This window comes from Nerophis ophidion, linkage group LG02 (assembly GCF_033978795.1).
Source record: "Nerophis ophidion isolate RoL-2023_Sa linkage group LG02, RoL_Noph_v1.0, whole genome shotgun sequence".
Lineage (NCBI taxonomy): Eukaryota > Metazoa > Chordata > Actinopteri > Syngnathiformes > Syngnathidae > Nerophis > Nerophis ophidion.
This window is the reverse complement of record NC_084612.1, coordinates 29,999,974-30,020,531: the sequence shown is the minus strand read 5'-3', so window position 1 is coordinate 30,020,531 and position 20,558 is coordinate 29,999,974. Positions and strand designations below refer to the sequence as shown.

The 20,558-nt window shown below is 39.3% G+C and overlaps 1 long non-coding RNA gene across 1 annotated transcript; it reads left to right on the top strand.

Moving 5' to 3' along the window:
* Positions 1-2,393: 2,393 nt before the first annotated feature.
* On the top strand, positions 2,394-19,115 carry LOC133569896 (uncharacterized). The gene is made up of 3 exons (XR_009809971.1): positions 2,394-2,680; positions 18,402-18,569; positions 18,669-19,115. It is a non-coding gene; the product is annotated as an uncharacterized LOC133569896 (long non-coding RNA).
* The last annotated feature ends 1,443 nt before the right edge of the window (positions 19,116-20,558 follow it).

Here is a 20,558-nt window from a genome sequence, read left to right as displayed (position 1 = left end):
TGCGCCCAAGACCCAACTCCCGGGCTGATGATTTTAAGTTGTCCTGAAGAATTTGGCGGTCATCCTCCTTTTTCTTTTTCATTGTGCCATTTTAAGCATCAGTTCCATTGGCAGCAAAAACAGGCCCAGAGCGTAATTCTACCGGGCCTCACCTTTTCTCCTCCAAACATATTGTGGCCAAACAGCTCAATTTTTGTTTACATCACACGTGTATGTAAACTTTTGACCACGACTGTACATCAGATGTATATGATAATGCTTTCAATATAGAAGCAACTTGCTTTTACACTCTACTGGTGTAACCGGTAATGTCTTCCTCTGGGTTGTGTAGAATTGAATGAACACGACCGACACCAGGGGTTGCTGCTCAGCTGCACTTTACTGACAATACAGACATTACAAACGTTGTCAAAATGTTTCTGCCATTGTCGAGCCCCTTTTCCGTTATCGTGGACAAAAGGGCAGTTATGTTCAACAGTGAAATAAAAACATACCTTACAATACAGGAAATACAATTGTTGTCACAAATATAATAGTACAAATAGTGAAGTTTAAGTTATTAACAAAACAATAAATAGACTTTTCTTCCCTTCCCGTTATGGACAAAAGGGAAGTTGGAAGGTGTGTCCAATGTATGTAAAGAAACAGGTGTCACAGCAATTATTGCAGTAGGAGGGACAACGAGACAATGGTTCCACATTGACAAACTATCGAACAACCTTCAGGTATTTTCATGTCACTTACACATTTTGTGTAATTATAATAATAAAACATTGTAAAATACATTATATTTACATTACATAATTGACCCCGTTACACTAGTACTTTAAAGGCCTACTGAAACCCACTACTACCCACCACGCAGTCTGATAGTTTATATATCAATGATGAACATTGCAACACATGCCAATACGGCCTTTTTAGTTTACTGAATTGCAATTTTAAATTTCCCGGGAGTTTCTTCTTGAAAACGTTGCGTAATGATGAATAGTACGCTTGACGTCACGGGCTGTTAGGAAACATGAGCGCTGTGCACACACACAGCTAAAAGTCCTCTGCTTTAACCACATAATTACACAGTATTTTGGAGATCTGTGTTGCTGAATCCTTTGCAATTTGTTCAATTAATATTGGAGAAGTCAAAGTAGACAGATGGAGTTGGGAAGCTTTAGCCTTTAGCCACACAAACACACGGTGATTCCTTGTTTAAAATTCACGGAGGTGAAACTTTAGTATAGATCACAGCGAACATGGATCCCAACCGAATGTCAACCAGCAGGTTTCGGTGAGAAAATTGTGGTAAAAAGTCGCTTCTTTCCGGAGATCAGCTGAGCTTGTGCTGCCCACAAAGCTGCCGTCGACTTCCCTGAGACATTGGCGTCAACACACCCGTGGACACACGCCTCCGACTATCAGGTACTGTTAAACTCACTAAAACACTAGCAACACAAAAGAAAGAAAAGGGAATTCCCAGAATTATCCTAGTAAATGTGTCTAAAAACATCTGAATCCGTCCCAATGCAATCGCGTTTTTTTTGTTTTTTTACTTGTTTTTTTTTTCTTTTTTTTGTTTTTCTAGTCCGTCGCTATCAATATCCTCAAACACGAATCTTTCATCCTCGCTCAAATTAATAGGGAAATTGTTTTTTTCTCGGTCCGAATAGCTGTTTTTGTTGGAGGCTACCATTAAAAACAATGTGAAGATGTGAGGAGCCATCAACATGTGACGTCATCGTCTGCGACTTCCGGTAGAGGCCGGGCTTTTCTCTTAGCAAGCAAAAGTTGCAAACTTTATTGTGGATGTTCTTTACTAAATCCTTTCAGCAAAAATATGGCAATATCGCGAAATGATCAAGTATGACACATGGAATGGACCTGCTATCCCCGTTTAAATAAGAAAATCTAATTTCAGTGGATTACACTTGATCTGCTATTGTGCCATCCTGTGGCCACATTCGGAACAGCAGTCTCTTTCATTAAAAACATTGCAGCTCATTTTTGTACTTAGAAAAACTCATCTTGCCGGCTGGCCGAATTAAACCTGTTTGTGGGGCATACCTTTGACACACCTGGTTTAATTGGACATACAGTAAATTAAGAAAAACACCACCATCTGCTGGCGCGGGCGGGGCAGTGTCACAGCTGCCCACGTGAAATGAGGCTGCTGGATTAGGGAGGAGACTTTCTGGCACCTCATCCATTGATTGATGGAGTCAATTGGGTGGGCCGAGAGGAGGAGTGTGATGGCTGACGTCCGTCCTCGGTCATCTGCCGTCTGATCAATCCTGGATGCGCACGGAAAAAAAACACTGATAAAAACAAGCTTACACGCAACGATACGCCCACGTGTTGAATTCCCCCCATGAGTCAGTGCGCGTGTGTATGTGTGTGTGTGTGTGTGTGTGTGTGTGTGTGTGTGTGTGTGTGTGTGTGTGTGTGTGTGTGTGTGTGTGTGTGTGTGTGTGTGTGTGTGTGTGTGTGTGTGTGTGTGTGCGTGTGTGTGTGTGTTTGGTTTATGAGAGGGAGCACTTTGTCTGTTCTGTGTCAGGCTGACTTTACCAGTCATCTGCCTCCTTTCTCCATCTACACATCTCTGAAATGTTTCTTTCTAGCCTCTGATTCCTCCACCACTGCAGGCAGGAAGAATCAGTAGCATGTTGATGGCACACAACAAATGGAGGTCAGTGCAATCAGTGTCAATGTAAAAACTCGGAGGAGCTGATGTTATTTTGGCGCTTGACGATGATGACCTTTCCCGGCGTCCAACAAGGTTCCATGTCAGGGTCCAGAGAGATGCTCTAACTGCTGCCGCCTGTGTGGCCCTTTTTGTTGTCACGTCAGGCCGCTGCACTCTTGCCAGTTCAGACCACAGTGTGTCATGGACGCAGAAATAGATCCGTGTTTACATCACCTTCAAGTCAACCCCGTGCTTGTTTTCAAAGATGTTCTGCGGCGAATTCAGCGGAAAAATGTTTCTTTTCCTTTGCCTTGGAAAAGAAATCACCAGGTGTGAGTAAAAAAATAAAAAATAAAAAAGATTGACAAGGGTGTGACATCACTGTATTTCAGTCAAAGTAATAAAAAGATAATTTAGGGAAAGAGTTTAATTAAACATGCCATAATGATAGTGTTGCTCTCCAAGTAGGATGATGTGGACTGGACAGGTTTCTGTTTCAATGGCATTGTGCAGGGTACCCTCTACCGGATTTAATTTGAATTGCAGTCTTTGTTGCCAAAAATACTAGGGCCAACTTTCACCCAAAGGAGGTCACTTTATTAGGTACACCTGCACATATATGATACACATGTGCTAACATAATTTAGTTCAGTTATTCTTGTTGCTGTTTTCAATATTGGGCTCTTCTCTATAGCTAGACAAGTAGCTATATATATATATATATATATATATATATATATATATATATATATATATATATATATCAGGGCTGCAAATCTTTGGGTGTCCTACGATTCGATTCAATATCGATTCTTGGGGTCACGATTCGATAATATATCGATTTTTTTTATTCGATTCGATTCTCGATTCAAAAACGATATTTTCCCGTTTCAAAACGATTCTGTATTCATTCAATACATAGGATTTCAGCAGGATTCACCCCCGTCTGCTGACATGCAGAGTATTAGATTTTTTTTTGAAAAAAGCTTTTATAATTGTAAAGGACAATGTTTTATCAACTGATTGCAATAATGTAAATTTGTTTTAACTATTAAACGAACCAAAAATACGACTTATTTTATCTTTGTGAAAACATTGCACACAGTGTGTTGTCAAGCTTATGAGATGCGATGCAAGTGTAAGCCCCTGTGAGACTATTGTTCTTTTTTTTTGTATAAATGTCTAATGATAATGTCAGTGAGGGATTTTTAATCACTGCTATGCTGAAATTATAACTAATATTGATACTGTTGTTGATAATATTCACTTTTGTTTCACTACTTTTGGTTTGTTCTGTGTCATGTTTGTGTCTTCTCAATTGCTCTGTTTATTGCGGTTCTAAGTGTTGCTGGGTCAGGTTTGGTTTTGGAATTGGAATGCATTGTTATGGTATTGCTGTGTAGTGGTTTGTTGGATTGATAAAAAAAAATAATAATAAATAAATAAATTAAATTAAAAATTAAAATAAATAGATTTTTTTTAAATGAGAATCGATTCTGAATAGCACAATATATTCGATTCGATTCGTATTTGAATAGATTTTTGCCCACACCCCTAATATATATATATTAATATATATATATATTAATATATATATAATATATATATATATATATATATATATATTATATATATATATATATATATATATATATATATATATGTATATAAAACATCTACCAATGTTGTTTAAAGCAGGGATGTTGCACAGCCACAATAATTAAAGTTAAAGTACCACTGGTAGTCGCACACACACTAGGTGTGGTGAAATTATCCTCTGCATTTGACCCATCACCCTTGATCCCCCCTGGGAGATAAGGGGAGCAGTGAGCAGCAGCGGTGGCCACGCAGGGAGGCAACAGGTCCCATTTTTATAGTCTTTTGTATGACTCGGCCGGGGTTTGAACTCATGACCTTCCAGTCTCAGGGCAGACACTCTAACCACAAGGTCACTGAGTAGGTCATTGCCCTGCCCTGCTAATAAACATATTTTTGAATTAATAGTTTTTTAACAGTGCCTGTCTAAACTGAGCATTAATATATTTGATGCACCTATTTTATAGTACAGATGTACCTAAAATTGTGGCCATAATAAGTATATCCATCAATCAAGCAAAACTTTATTTGTCTAACACTTTTCATACAAAGGCATGTTGCAAGAAAGTGCTTTATAATATTTTTTTGGAGGGGAGGGGGGTTACACACACTATAAAATCCCGTAGTATGTCTTGCTCACTGTGCTTTTGTAAATAATTTTGCAAAGAAATTTTGTGCACTGTCAACACTGTATAGTGTAGTGGGGACGGTGTGCTGCTAATGTCGACTGGGGATATTGTGGATCAGTGGAAGGAATTTGAACTTTGAATATGCAAACTTCCACCGAAGGAATTCTAAGACCTCCTCAATCCCACCTACACATCTGTTAATGAAGAAGCAGTGCCTGGGGACTCCGCAGTGGGCTCTCCTATTTCTAGGGCTGAGGTCCCCAAGGTATTTAAGAAGCTCTGTGGTTGCAGATGAGATCCGCCCGGCCCAGGAGTTCCTTAAGGCTTTCGAAGCTGTGGGCTGTCTTTGTTGACAAGACTCTGCAGTATTGCGTTGACATCAGGGGCGGTGTCTCTGCATTGGCAGCCTGTGGTAGTGGTTCCTCTTTTTAAAAAGGGGTACCAGAGTGTGTGTTCCAACTATTGTGGGATCACACTCCTTGGCCTTAAAGTAATGGCTATTCAAGTGAACTGCAAAGGAGGCTACACCGGATAATCATTCCTCGGACTCAGGAGGTTTTCGTCCTGGTCATGAAACTATGGACCAACGCTATACTTTCGGCAGTATCTTTGAGTGTGCATGGGATTTTGCCCAACCATTCAACCCATTCTACATGTGTTTTGTGGACTTGGAGAAGGCATTCAACTGTGTCCCCCGGGAAGTCATGGCTGACCTTTGTCATTCATTCTGTTTACAACGCTTATGGACAGAATCTCTAGAGGCGCAGTCATGGTGTTAAGGTGATCCCGTTTGGTGGCTTCAGGATTAGGTCTCTGCTTTTAGAGGATGATGTGGTCCTACTGGCTTCATCTGACCAGGATCTTTAGCTCTCACTGAATCGGTTCGCAGCTGAATGTGAAGCGACTGGATTGAAAATCAACACTTACAAGTCTGAGTCTATGGTTCTCACCCAGAAAGGGTGGAGTTCTATATCCGGGTTGGGGAGGAGATCCTGAAGGTGTTCAAGTACCTCGGGGTCTTGTTCACAAGTGGACGGGCGCATTATGAGATCGACAGTGTTTACGGCCCCTTATTGTTCTATTGTGGTGAATAAGTGGCAAAGCCTGTTGATGTATGTCCCTATCCCCACCTACAGTCATGAGCTTCGGGTTATGACCGACAGGAGAAGATCACAGGTACATGCGGCCGCAATGAGTTTCCTCCATTAGGTTTCACCCTATCTCCCTTAGAGATAGGGTGGGAAGCTCTGCCACTCGAGGGGAGTACAGAGTAAAGCCGCTACTCCTCCACACCGAGAGGAGCTAGATGAGGCGGTTCCGGCATCTGGTCAGAATGCCCCCGAACGCCTCCCCGAGGTGGTGTTTAGAGCGCGTCCGACCGGTAGGAGACCACAGGGAAGACCCAGGACACGGTGGGGAGACTATGTCTCCTAGCTGGCCTGGGAACGCCTCGGGACCCCCAGTAAGTCCTGGACAAAGTAGCTAGGGAGAGGAAAGTATGGGCTTCTCTGCTTAAGCTGCTTGCCTCAGCAACCGGACTTCAGATAAGCAGAAAAAGATGGATGGATGGACTGTGCTTTAACAACTCAAGTGTTCTGAAAAGTACATTTTAAATAGTTTAATACAACGCATAAAGTGGAACGGCACTTTTACTGGAATTTTGCATATCCTTCACAATCCTTATGAGAGACAAGACCACAACTTTTCTGTTGTTGTTTTTTTTCATTGTAATTTGGAATAGTCGGCTGGTTTTAAGCGGCTAGCAATGGTGACAATGGGCGAAATCAATTCTGCCTCTAAAACACTCTAAAAATGCATCTAAAAACCGCCATCGATACTTTATTTACATTTTGTAACCTGTATAATAGCCAAACTGCAGCAGCATTGTTATTGTAACAGAAAACACTTAGGTACTGTTTATCTGGCGTGGTAACACATCGCCTTGCAACAGCAATCTACTGCATTAGCCACAAGCTAGCTTTTGGGTCAACTGCTAAATTGCTTTTTAGTCTGTATTAGGATAGACCTTTATTCATACCACAAGTCAAACACAATGTGATACTACACCAATCTGTACTGACTGAAAAACATGAATAGTTATATTACAATATCTGTAAAGTAATAGCCCACATTTTATGTTTTGTTTGTACACAGCTAGCGAGACGGTGTATGTAGTTGTAATAACATATATGATGTGCTGCATGTATCATGATTCATATTATAGCGACTTTCTTGTTGGACATTTGTCCGTTTGGTTTAGCTGACTAGGACATTTGCATTTGATTTGGGGTCTGCACTTTATTTCTGTCGGGATAGCTTGGCTCCAAATTCCACATTTACAGCGCCAAGTCACGCCGACGTCACTCTCATGACTTCCGTCTGCTCCAATGTTTCAGCCTCTCTTCATGTTAGCTTCTAATAGCAGCAATTCATCCTCCGTATATTCAGCTTCAAAAAGATATGGTTGTGAATTGTCATTTGTCCAAATATAGGCGTTCTCGTTGTCTATTTTGAAGTCTGCCATGATTAGCACACACACACGTTTGTAACAGAAAGTAGGAACACACATTTGCTGCCAGAATTTGGAAATGTGTTGCTATGTGCACATAAATTATTACACACAGGAAATAAGTTCCGGCAATGCTAAAAATTACCAAAATACAGTAAAAATGTTACAAATTCCACATTGTTATGAACGTGTCTGTCACTACCTTGTATATATACTTGCAGTGTGTATATAAAACGTTGATGGAGGGTTTTGAAGTTGTTTTGGGTTTTGAAGGCTACAATGGTGACTCTCATTAGCAGCATCTTGCAAAAGTGTTTTTTGTAATCTTTTGAATCCTAAAAAGAAAATACAGAGGTGTTCTTGTTTCATTGTGAACGACGAGCAAAAGTCCAAATAAAAGTGCAGCTCTCTTTTAAGTAAAAATATGATGTAGGAACTCAATTGAATTGAGTACACGTGTTTGTAAAGTACATCCAGTGGTATTAATGTTAACTGTTTGAATTAAGTTCACCAATTAATTTATTATACAATATAAAATGATATATTTTTTCAACAGATTAATCACATTTTGGAATTTGGATTAATCATGATTAATCCCAGGTGATAACTTGCTTGCATAATTGAAATTTGCTTAAGAAAAGACCATCAATCAATGTTTATTTATATAGCCCCAAATCACTAATGTCTCAAAGGAGTGCACAAATCATTACGACTACAACATCCTCGGAAGAACCCACCAGTATTATGCAAAAAAATTGCAATCTTATTGTCAGAATGTCATCCAGGAACGGTTTTAACTATTTTACTTAAATGCATGTCATATATTTGCAGAAAATCTGGCAATGGTGTTATCTGAAATATTTTCAGGCTGTATTTTGGGGTGAAATTTGCCAGCAAGCACACCAGTTGTAGTCTCCTCCCTCATTTTTTTTTTTTTACTGACACATGCATTGATCTTATCACTGACCGGTTAAAGTATCGGTTAAAGTAAAAGAGTTTGTCCTGTCATAAATACTATGACACAAAGTGTGTTGAGGATTAATGCTAGACATACAAGCATTTACACTCACATTAACTCACTGGGGACAATTTAGTGTTGTCAATCAGCCTATCCCTGCCCCATGTCTTTGAAGGTGGAAGGAGCGCAAACTCCACACGGAAAGACCCTAAGCCCAGGAATTTAACCTGCATACATATTTTGTTAAATATAAATCTAATATTGTACAATTTATGTATTATAAAATAAATACATATATAATAATAATAGTAATTTAGAGTAAATACATATAATATAAACATATATATGTATATAATATATGAACAAATAATGAATAAAAACATAAAATAGTAATAATAGTAGTAATAATACCAATAAATAAGATAGAAAATAACATAATGCAAATTAGGGAAGCACGGTAGTGGAAGGGGTTGGTGCGTCTGCCTCACAATAAGATTTTCATAAGTAGTCCTGGGTTCAATCCCGGGCTCAGGATCTTTCTGTGTGGAGTTTGCATGTCCTCCCCGTGACTGCGTGGGTTCCCTCTGGGTATTCCGGCTTCCTCCCACTTCCAAAGACATGCACCTGGGGATAGATTGATTGGCAACACTAAAATTGGCCCTAGTGTGTGAATGTGAGTGTGAATGTTGTCTGTCTATCTGTGTTGGCCCTGCGATGAGGTGGCGACTTGTCCAGGGTGTACCCCGCCTTCCGCCCGATTGTAGCTGAGATAGGCGCCAGCGCCCCCCGCGACCCCGAACGGGAATAAGCGGCAGAAAATGGATGGGATGGATGGAATAGTAATTTAGAGTAAATACATATAATATAAACATATATATGTATATAATATATGAACAAATAATGAATAAAAACATAAAATAGTAAGAATAATAGTAGTACTAATACCAATAAATAAGATAGAAAATAACATAATGCAAATTAGGGAAGCACGGTAGTGGAAGGGGTTGGTGCGTCTGCCTCACAATACGATTTTCATAAGTAGTCCTGGGTTCAATCCCGGGCTCAGGATCTTTCTGTGTGGAGTTTGCATGTCCTCCCCGTGACTGCGTGGGTTCCCTCTGGGTATTCCGGCTTCCTCCCACTTCCAAAGACATGCACCTGGGGATAGGTTGACTGGCATCACTAAATTGTCCCTAGTGTGTGAATGTGAGTGTGAATGTTGTCTGTCTATCTGTGTTGGCCCTGCGATGAGATGGCGACTTGTCCAGGGTGTACGCAACCTTCCGCCCGATTGGAGCTGAGATCGTCACCAGCGCCCCCCGCAACCCCAATGGCAATAAGCGGCAAAAGAAAGGATGGGATGGATAATGCAAATTAAGAACCTTAGAATGAATGAAACTGTCCAGTAAAAAATAAAACCTGGTAAACAGTTGTGCCTTTAACCTTGTTTTTAACATCTTATAAAATTGTAATATATATTTGGATATTTTGCATAAAATATGCTGAATATTGCCTTATAAAAATATTTGAGTCGCCTACTATTGATATGAGCATATAATCCTTGTATCTGTACCTGTATTTTCAAGGTGATCCCCCATCATTCCTTTCAGTCCCATGACAATACCAGGGTTTTAAGGGAAGGTGTAAACAGCAACATGTTTGACTGGTCGCCAAGGTCTTGATGGGCGGCTGATAAGACAGTTAGGGGTCAAATAGGAGTGGTCATCTCCTCTCCACTCTGCGAGCGCCGCCATAAATCACACGATAGTGTCTGGCTGCTGTCAGGCCTGCCTGATGCCCACCAGGGTTAAACCAACAGAGGCCCGAGTCAGGGGGAGGGGGGTGCAGACAGTCGAGATGGCGCTTTGCCTTCTTCACTTTGACCGTCAGACAAGGGAGGTGTTACTCTTCTAACATATTGTTGTTTTATTGTAGATGTTATTCCACACCTCCTATAGGGCTCATATAAAAAAAGGTGATGTATTTTAGCATACAGTGACTCATTTTGCTGCTCTGTCTTTCCTCTGCTCAAGTCTTTCCCTTAAGAGGCCAGCAGGCTAAAGATAGCAGCTCACCTATACTGCAGACTTCATCTGTCATCCGCTGACACTGTTGTAATCAGGCCCAAAAAGATCCTGTCCATACAGACCGGAGTCGACAAAGAGCCCCGCACAAATCGTCCTGTACGAGCTGCTTGGACGGCCTCCAGCCGCTGAAGACGTGTAGCGTAAACACGGTACAAGCCTCACACTCCGCCTAATGTACTGTAAGAGTATGAGGGGAACACTTTTATACAACACCAGCAGCTGAGTGCTCAGTTAGGTGACGCGATTAGCCTGCTAGGACCTCATTTGGGGCGCCTAACAATAAGTGTTATATGGGCTTGACTTTAGATTTAATTCTATTCTTATATTTCACTCTATTTTTTTTTTGTTTTCCACATCCTGTTTTTTCAATCCAATCCAATCCACTTTATTCATATAGCACATTTAAACAACAAGAACATTTCCAAAGTGCTGCACAGCCATGTTAAAAACAATATTAAAAAACAATATTATGCTCCACCAATAACTGAATAAAAACAAAACATGAATAAATATAAAACCAATATAAAAAACAATATAAAAAAAATATGATTAAAAACAATTTTAAAGGGTAAAATCAATTAAAACAGTAAAATAGAAATCAAAGTGTATAAAAAACAACAGAGGACAACAGAGGACAGAGGACCACACAACTCACGTAGTGTTAAAAGCCAGAGAATAAAAATGGGTCTTAAGACGAGACTTAAAACACTCCACTGTGGGAGCAGTTTGAACATGGAAGGGCAGAGTTTTCCAGAGTTTAGGGCCGACCACGGAGAAGGCCTTGTCTCCCCTGGTCTTAAGTCTGGACTTGGGCACCACGAGCTGGAACTGGCTCTCGGACCCCAGAACGCGCGCAGGAGTGTAAATTTGGATGAGGTCCGAGATATATTGAGGTGCCAGTCCATGTAAAGATTTAAAAACAAACAGCAATGTTTTAAAATCAATTCTAAAATGAACAGGGAGCCAGTGCAAACTCTGAAGAATCGGGGTTATATGCTGGCGTTTCCTGGCCCCTGTTAAAAGTCGTGCTGCCGCGTTCTGGACTAACTGCAACTGGGAGAGACCCTTTTGGCTAATGCCAGCATAAAGTGCATTGCAGTAGTCCAGTCCACTTGAAATAAAAGCATGCAGGGCTTGTTCAAAAAGGTTAAAAGATAAAAACTGTTTACCTTTACTAAAAGACGAAGGTGATAAAAACACGATTTTAAAACGCCATTGACTTGTTTGTCTATAGTGACACCAAGGCTGGTGACTTTGGGACGCACATCATTTTGCAATGGTCAGAAATTCAGTGAAGGCTGAACCAAAAACTGAAATTTCCGTTTTTCCCTCATTCATTATTAAAAAATTCTGTGCTAACCAAGCCTTGACGTCACATAGACAGTTGAGAACGGGTGTTAGGGGGCCGTGGCCTTTTGAAATTGGCATATAAATTTTGGCAGATTGGCAAATTTCCACCTCTTCCATGTCTGATTGCTGGATCTTCACCTGTCCCTGCTTGTTGGATAGCTTTCCTGTGCTTCCTGTGCACTATTTTTTTTTTGTTAGTAAATATATTTTACCTTCACATTGCCTACCATCTCTGCATCTTGGGGTTCTGGCCAACAATCTGAAAATGTGCTTTACACAATATATAACTGCAATATAAATATTTTTTTAAAGCAATAACTATTATACATTCACAAACTGACACCCCTTCTCAAGTGTCTATGTGATGTCAAGGCTTGGTTAGCCCAGATTTTTTTAATAATGAATGAGGGAAAAACGAAAATTTCAGTTTTTGGTCTGGCCCTTATTGACTTGGGACCATTGCAAAAGTATGTGCGTCCCAAAGTCACCAGCCTTGGTGTGATTTTAAACTTGACAAACAAGTCACTGGCGTTTTAAAATCTTGTTTTAATCATCTTTGTCTTTTAGCAAAAGTAAAACCGTTTTTATCTTTTAACCTTTTTGAACAAGCCGTGCATGCTTTTATTTCAAGTGGCCTGGACTACTGCAATGCACTTTATGCTGGTATTAGCCTAAAAACTCTCTCCCAGTTGCAGTTAGTCCAGAACGCGGCAGCACGATTTTTAACAGGGGCCAGGAAACGCCAGCATATAACCACATTTCTTGAGACTTTGCACTGGCTCCCTGTTCATTTTACAATTAATTTTAAAATGTTGCTGTTTGGTTTTAAAGCTTAACATGGACTGGCACCTGATTATATCAAATTTACACTCCTGCGCGTGCTCTGAGGTCCGAGAGCCAGTTTCAGCTCGTGGTGCCTAAGACCAGACTTAAAACCAGGGGAGACCGGGCCTTCTCTGTGGTCGGCCCTAAACTCTGGAACACTCTGCCCTTCCATGTTCCAACTGCTCCCACAGTGGCGTGTTTTACGTCTCGTCTTAAGACCCATTTTTATTCTCTGGCTTTTAACACTACGGGAGTTTTGTGGTCCTCCGTGTTTTAAAATGTGTATTTCTATTTATTATTATAATTGGTTTTACCCTTTAAAATCATTTTTAACCATATTTATTTTTATATTGCTTTTATATTGGTTTTATATTATTTATTTTGTCTTATTCAGTCATTGGTGGAGCTAAGGATAGTATTTGAATCTTGTTTTTAATATTTTTTTGCAGCACTTTGGAAGCATGTTTGTTGTTTAAATGTGCTATATACAGTACATAAAGTGGATTGGATTGGATTGACTGTTTCCATGGAGAGCAATGACATTGTAACACAATGCAAGAAGGATTCAAGGAACTTCATTGTCGAATTAGCTAAGGCTGCAACGATTAATCGGTTAAATCAATTCGTTCAGTTAAAAATATATATATATTTATTGTTTGTAATTGTAGTTACAATAGCTTGTTTTTGAACATAACCTTATTTTTTTGTTTTCTTGCAACAATGCATATAATTATCCTAAATGTATTACCAAAGTTGTAATTGGAGTTTAACCTTTTCCATGCCGGCCTACTTTTTGTTAGTTTATTGACTGTGGGGTGACTTGCTCTTAAATGAATACTAAATTCTGCTGGTAGTCCCTCTTTGGGCCCCAAAAATGATTTCCCTTTTTAATTTTATCGTTCATTTTTACAGCACTTACATTTAAAAATTTTATTGATAAACACAAGACGCAGTGTTTTAATGTGGGAAAGGTGAATGCAGGTTGGCTTGAAGGGATATGGTCCAAAATTATAGTGTTTGGCCACTTAATAATGAGAGGAAAGATTGAGGAACTGTTCAGTCTGTTTTCTTACTATAACATCTAATATTATGTAATCCAATAAAATTGTGTGAATGCTCCAAAGCATTCACACATATGGTTTTCTACACCCAAATGTATCTATTTATTATTCAACTTCTTCTTCTTCTCCAGATTTTGACGCGCTCTACCTTTGATTGAAACTTTTATTGATTGAAACTTTTATTTGTGGGTTGCACAGGTCAGTACATATTCCGTACAATTGACCACTCAATGGTAACATCCAAATAAGTTTTTCAATTTGTGTAAGTCAGGGTCCACGTAGACCAATCACATTTTTCACCCAATTCAAAGTGTTCCAACTTCAAACTGTTCAGCCTATTTGGGAATCGTTGGCTTTCCCTTAACAAATTCCAGAAATTCCCAGATTTCCCAGAATTCCAGGTTTCCTGGGACGAAATTGGCCATTTTTCAAACTTTCACCATTCCCACATTTTTAAACCTATTCAAACCATTACACCTTCAACACATTCCACCATCCTGGACATTCAAATTATAATTTTTCCAAGTTGAAAAAAAAAAACCAGGATTTTCCAGAATCCTGGTTTGCCCTATTTCCACCCGTTTTTCTGGCAACTACTCCTTCCACAATTTTAAACGCATTTCAACCGTTCCACCAATCAGTTTTTTTTCTTCCTAATAAGAACATAAAACAAAGGAATTTTTTGAACTGGAAAAATTCCAGATATTCAGGAATTCCATAAAACCATTTTTCACTTCAACATGTTACTACTTCAAAATTTCTTGACGGATTTGCAAAATTCCAACATCAACTATTTCAACTCATTCAGAACATGCACTTTTTTTTTTTTTTTTTTTTTTTTTACATTATAAAAAAGATAACCTATTTTCCCAAAATTCCCACATTTCATGAAATTCCCAATTAAATGATTGATACAGTTTTCTAAGTTCCCAAAAAAATTCCGGTTTTCCTGGAAATTCAAACTCTTCAAAATTCAAATGATTCCAACATTCAAACTGTTCTTACATTCATACGATATTCTGTCAGCATTTCAGTTCAACTTCAGCATTGGAGCATTCACACGCAATTCCTTCACGAATTGCCTCTTCTAGTTCTAAATGAGATGCGCATTCACCTCAATGATAACAATAATATGGTGTGTTGTTGAATTAAGACGTAACACTGGTAGGAGGGTTGCACGATACAGACCAGATACGATATAAATTATATCAATTGGACCGACGATTGAGCTTTTAATACTATTGTTAGGTTATGATAATGCAAGTTGATGACACATTCTAGCTCTGTACAACAAAGTTGACAACGACAAGCAAACAGTCTTGTCCTCAACGCAGTATAGCGTCCTTGCTAGTGGCTAACATGCAGAGGCGGCCCAAGGCATAAGCGAACTAAGCGCTTGCTTAGGGCCCCGCGGCCACCAGGGGGCCCCCAAAAGCAATTAACAAAAAATTATTTTTTATTTTTTGCATGTACGAGTCTGACTGATGATTTCTAAATGATCAAAGATATATTATTGTACAAAAACATAATTTTAAGTCAACAGAGTGCTGCTGCTGATCTAGGCCTAGTGATTCTTCATCAGATTTCTTACAGTGATGTTGTCATAAAAGACTTTGGCTCCAGAAAAGCCAGAAAGCACAGGTTTTAAGGAGTGGGTGGTGTGGTGTGGGTGGTGAAGAACAGAGGAACAAAACTGTGATGTGATGGTCAAATGTGTGAATTAAGGTAATTTATTTAGATTTTTTTCCCCAAAAATTTTTTGCACATTGTTATGTACATTTACATAGTTTTAATATGTAGTAACTTTATATTTGTTTATAAACCGTTACATTACCTTGTTTCTGGTAACTCTGTTCAGTAATATTATTTAAGTATTTGCTTGATATCTAATTTAATTATGTTGGTTTTTGTACAATTGAATTTGCTCCTTTTTATATATATTTAAGTGATTTTATTGTTGCACATTATTGTTTTTCTTGCACTACGAATTATTTTTGCACATTGCTGTTTCAGGTTTGTGTTACCAAAAATAATAAAGTGAATCAGAATCAGCTTTATTGTCCAGTTATGTTTAACACACATGGAATTTATCTTCAGTAGACTTCGCTCTCTTTGTACAAATTAAACATTAAATATGAACAATTAACTAAAAATATAAACTAGCAATTAAAGACTAATATGTACAAGACTGATGAGACAAGATGACACTTTTACTGTAAATACAAAGCTTTATCACTTGGACTGTTCAACCCCAGGCCACTCTTGTAGCTGAATGTTTTCTACATTTTAAGACTAGGAACCATATGTGGCACTCTGGACATCATTCGTTCATTAATTGGTATTATTTATGTTCTTAACTGGGCCACCCCCATATCTTTATAAATGACATGTCATTTGTAAAGACATGCCAGGCTGACAATAGGATAATGTAAACAACACTGCCAGGGCCGCAATGAGTTTATAGTAGGTGTGTGAATGATCAACCATCAATATTATTGTCAGAAATAGAGGACCCCAAAATCTAATTTTGCTTAAGGCCCCATGGAGGCTTGGGCCGGCACTGGTAACATGTCTCCACAGTGTGAGCCAGTAGTCCTTTAACTAAAAAAGTTTATTTTACGTACCATTATCACTGAAGGACAAGGACTACCCAACCATGCTACATTACACACAGTTAAGCTAGAGCTCCTAAATGTAAACGGTGGTGGGCGGATCAACCAACAATAGCAAGTGTAGTATACAGGAGAATCAGTATAATGTTCATACAACTGTGAGTAAATATTTATAAAAATATTAGATATGAAATATTACATGTTTTTATAATCACTTAGGGCCTGATCCACTGAGATCCAAATAACAGCGCACTGAACAGCGACTGCAAACTATAAAATAAAACAAAATAATAAGTGCCTAACTTAGGAGTAGATGGAACAATGGTACAACAGAAAGTAACCAACAAGAGTGTAATAATATTTATAATATTGCAATATAGATTTTAGGCAATATCTCCCATTCTTAAACTGTAGTTGGCAAAAGCGCATGTTTTTTTTTTTTGGGGCAATGCATAATTTTATGCATTCCCACTGAGACATTTTATTCAAATCCAGCATTATTATCTTTGGAACACTAGATGTTTCTAGTGGATATTGTGACACATGAGTGCATGCTGAAAATTTGAGTTTCAGGCAGTCAGAGCTTCCGTGCATGCTGGTATCACAAGCTGGCATCAGCACAACAAATCAAAGTGCTCTTTTATTACAGGAAATAGCGTGCATGTGCACTGAGGAGACCAATCTGTGACATATCTGAGCTGTGCAGGTCACAATTACAGTTGGTTTGAGTCCTTATTGCTCACTGTGACAACCAGTTCTACCACAACATGAAGATGTTCCTGCAACATAAGACTATCTTTGCTCAGTCTGGCATATTTAAAGGGCTTATCAAGTGTCACATGACCTTTCGTTTATGGCACTTAAAGCTCAAGAGAAGTTGTTGTGGGTGAGGTTGGACTCAAAAGGGCCTAACCTTTACCCTGAGACTTTGTGTGTGTATGTGTGTGCGGCATGCATGTGCGTGTGGTCCTGCTGGGGTGATAGATGTGTGAGGCAAGGCCAGTAAACAGTGCAACATGCATGTAGGAGGTCTGGGGGCAAACCAAAGCCAGAGCTGTCAGGATTGCAGACGGAGATACGGACACATCCCATTCTTCCACAAACAAGCACTTGGCATAAACAATATATACATATATATATATACACACACACACATACATACATATATACACACACATTATATATATATATATATATATATATATATATATATATATATATATATATATATATATATATAATGTGTGTATCCAGAGGTGGGACCAAGTCATTGCTTTGCAAGTAAATTTCAAGTCTTTGCCCTCAATTCCGAATCAAGTCCCGAGTCAAGACAGGCAAGTCCCAAGTCAAGTCCAAAGTCAAGACTGGAAAGTTCACGGTACAAACATGCATATACACATACTGTACAAATACATTCACTGTACAAACATTCATATACACATTCTGTACATATACATACATACGTACATTCATGCTTATATTTATGTTTCATCAAACATATATTAAAGTTGTTGTCCTATGGGAAACATGGTAACACATGGCACACTGACAAAGCTTAACCTATTGTGACTATAACAATCTACAAGATTAATATAGGTTGCCTCTCTCTCTTCCCCTCCATCTTTCAGTATTCCTTTTTTATCTCTAGTTATCATTATGTATGTGTATTGTTGCATTTATTATAATAATAATAATGGATTAGATTTATATTGCGCTTTTCTATTGTTATATACTCAAAGCGCTCACAGATTATTGTTGATAATAGAGGAAAATTACTGGTATTGTTCGTTATCAATAGCTCAATTTCTATTGGTATTTGTAATGCTCCAGTTGTAGTGTAAAAATGCTCATTGTCATTTCTATATTATTTATTTCGCTAACTGCTTCTTTGCTATCACTTTTACCATCATTTGAACATATCGTATTTGCTGGTGTTATTCTATTATTGTTGTTTTTGTTGTATTTGCTGTTGTTGTTTTTGTCTCTCTGTCTAATCCCCCTCTCATCCCCACAATTTCCCCCTCTGTCTTTGTTATGGCTCACACTCCTGCTTCCTCTCTTCCTGCTATGTCTCCTCCTGCTGGGCGTCCGGACAAGCACACCACGGGCCACTCCCACATGTGCTCTCTCTCCGCTGCGGGTGTGCCTCCTCGCACCTGCAAACACTCACCAAGCTACACACCTGCCTGTGATGAGCGAGCTGCCTTCAAGAGCAGACGCAGCCTGAGATCCGACGCGAGAACGTAGCTTCACTTACCCAGTACAGTAAGCCCACACGTATCTAGCGCCTCTGCATGTGCAAACTATCTCCCTGTGCTCCTTCCCTGTTGTGCTCATTGTCTCCTGTGTTGTGTCGTCTTCCAGCCTCCCGCCATCCTTCCTTGTCGTCGAGTTGTGTGTCTCGTCACCTTGGACCTCCCGTGGATTTTCCCTTGCCTTCCTGGACATCGACCTCACGCCTGCCTAACGACCACGAAACCAAGCTCCTGCCCTTGACCATCTGCCTGCTCGCCGACGTTCGATTCCGCCTTGCTCCTTACTGGACTTCCGCCTGGATCCCAACACGCATCCTCAACACCCTCTGGCAACCATACTCAGATACGTTTCACACTTCGTCACATTACATCTCTTTGGTTAAATACACATCTCACTCACACACTAAACTGTCATTAAATACGCTGACAGCTAACGACGTCATCGCCCCTCTGCCGTCTTCTTCTCCCGTTGTACCGTCATAGTCTTCCTTTTTTTCCCTCTTTCCATCCCCTCCTTCTCCGGCCTGGCTGCACAAAATAATATACATTTAATAAAGTCAAACACATTGTCAAGACTGTGACTTTGATTTATTTTGCTTTTTCGACACAGGATGATTTGCACGAGCCAGGCGTGTATTCAGGTACATGATTAAAATTTATACACTATAATACAAAAATAACTCAAAGGGCGCTCACAAGGAGGTATAATACAAGGCTATGAAACACAAACAGGAAACAAACATTTGCTCGATGGCATGAATAACAATGAACTATAAACTTAAACACGATGACATGACTATATACAAACGAAACAAAAGACACTAGCTGTGGCATAAACAAAACAATACTAGCACTGAGGCATAAATACAAAACTTACTTGGATCGAAACAAGGGGCATGAATAGTGAGGTGTTCAAGGGCATGGTAGGGTATGTGCAGCAAATAGCAAAGTTCCCAGGACGAGCACAGAAACAGAATGGTATAAATAGCAGCTATGATGATTAGAAACAGGTGTGGGACTGAGGGCAGGGGCGTGACTTGGAGACCAGGTGGAAACTAATGGGTTACTATGGAGACCAAAATAAAACCAGGAAGTGCAAAACGTGAAACAAGAGTCCAAAAAACAGAACAAAACATGATCAAACATAAAACTGATTACCAGGCATGACACAAATAAGGCAACAGGTGAAGTATTCTACACTTCTCTTTTGTAAAGTAAATCTGAACAGCCGATATGGGCATCTACATCAACTATATGGTTTGCCTGAGAAGCTGGACAGGACAAAAAAAAAAAACAGACTGGAAAGTCCCAAGTCCTGCATTTTGAGTTTCGAGTCCTTTTCAAGTCCTTTTAACCACAGACTATTCTATTTACACAGATTGTGTATGCTTTTAAAAAGCTGTATTTATTAAAACAAGTGCATTTGAAATTGCAGGAAAAAAAATAGTGCTGACATCGCACTTCATAACAGCACTATTAACCAGTCATTTTAAACATTTAACTCATTCCTTTACAGAATAAACACATTTGAAAAAACAAGTGCAACTGTACTTATTTGCACAAAAATGTTAACATTGTATTTCCATGGCATATTGTATTGTAACTACTTCCACAGCAGTTTCTATCCTGTTCTTACCTTATCTAATTTTTGGTGTGGCGAAGTTGGGAGAGTGGCCGTGCCAGCAATCTGAGGGTTACTGGTTCAATCCCCACCTTCTACCATCCTAGTCACGTCCGTTGAGTCCTTGGGCAAGACACTTCACCCTCGCTTCTGACGGGGCCTGGTGAGCGCCTTGCATGGCAGCTCCCGCCATCAGTGTGTGTGTGAATGGGTGAATGTGGAAATACTGTCAAAGCGCTTTGGGATCCTAAAAAAGGGGTAGAAAAGCGTTATACAAGTACAACCATTTACATCATTGATCTCATCTCATACTGTATGTGTGTTGATATGTACGTACACATGAAAAACATAACAAATACATGAACATAACAATAAACA